The sequence below is a fragment of the Pteropus alecto genome, unplaced genomic scaffold (assembly GCF_000325575.1).
Source record: "Pteropus alecto unplaced genomic scaffold, ASM32557v1 scaffold118, whole genome shotgun sequence".
NCBI lineage: Eukaryota > Metazoa > Chordata > Mammalia > Chiroptera > Pteropodidae > Pteropus > Pteropus alecto.
This window is the reverse complement of record NW_006440654.1, coordinates 1,356,472-1,357,220: the sequence shown is the minus strand read 5'-3', so window position 1 is coordinate 1,357,220 and position 749 is coordinate 1,356,472.

The window sequence follows — 749 nt, the reverse complement described above, 5'->3', positions numbered from 1 at the left end:
CTGGGGGACAGTCAGCCCCCCGGCTGTGGAGGACAGAGCCACAGAGTCCCTACCGCGGGTCCTCCCGCGCGCTTGTGATGCAGACAATGGGTGGGTGTCTTCTGAGTGACGACGTCACGTCGGGCAGTGACAGACGGTGAACACCGGGAGGAACAGTGACTTCTCAGGCAGGAAGGACAGTGAGTGGCCAGAGCGCGGGGTTGGGGCCGTGGTCAGAGGCGGCGGGTCACCACCTGGGCAGGGCACGGCCGGGGACACTGGCCCCGCAGTCAGACGCCCTCTCCCTGCACCGGCGTTGTGGCTCTTGGGGCCGCTGTGGCTTTGGGGAGAAGAGAAACGGCCACACACAAATTTTTAAACTGAAGAAAAGTGGTAGTCACAAGAAGATCAACGTTGAGAGGGGAACAGTGACTTCTCAGGCAGGAAGGACAGTGAGTGACCAGAGCGCGGGGTTGGGGCCGTGGTCAGAGGTGGCGGGTCACCCCCCGGGCAGGGCACGGCCGGGGACGCTGGCCTCGCAGTCAGACGCCCTCTCCCTGCACTGGCGTTGTGGCTCTTGGGGAGAAGAGAAACGGCTGTGCCCCGCCAGGCCGGCGAGCACCCCAGCTCCACCCCGCACCCCCAAGCCCACGAGCGCCACCAGCGACCTCCGCGCCCGTACGTGAGGCCACCGCCCGCGGACTAACGCGGCCACGGTGCTCCGCGACGTCGCCTGTGTCCGTCCGCCCCGAAGCCGGAGCCGGGCCATT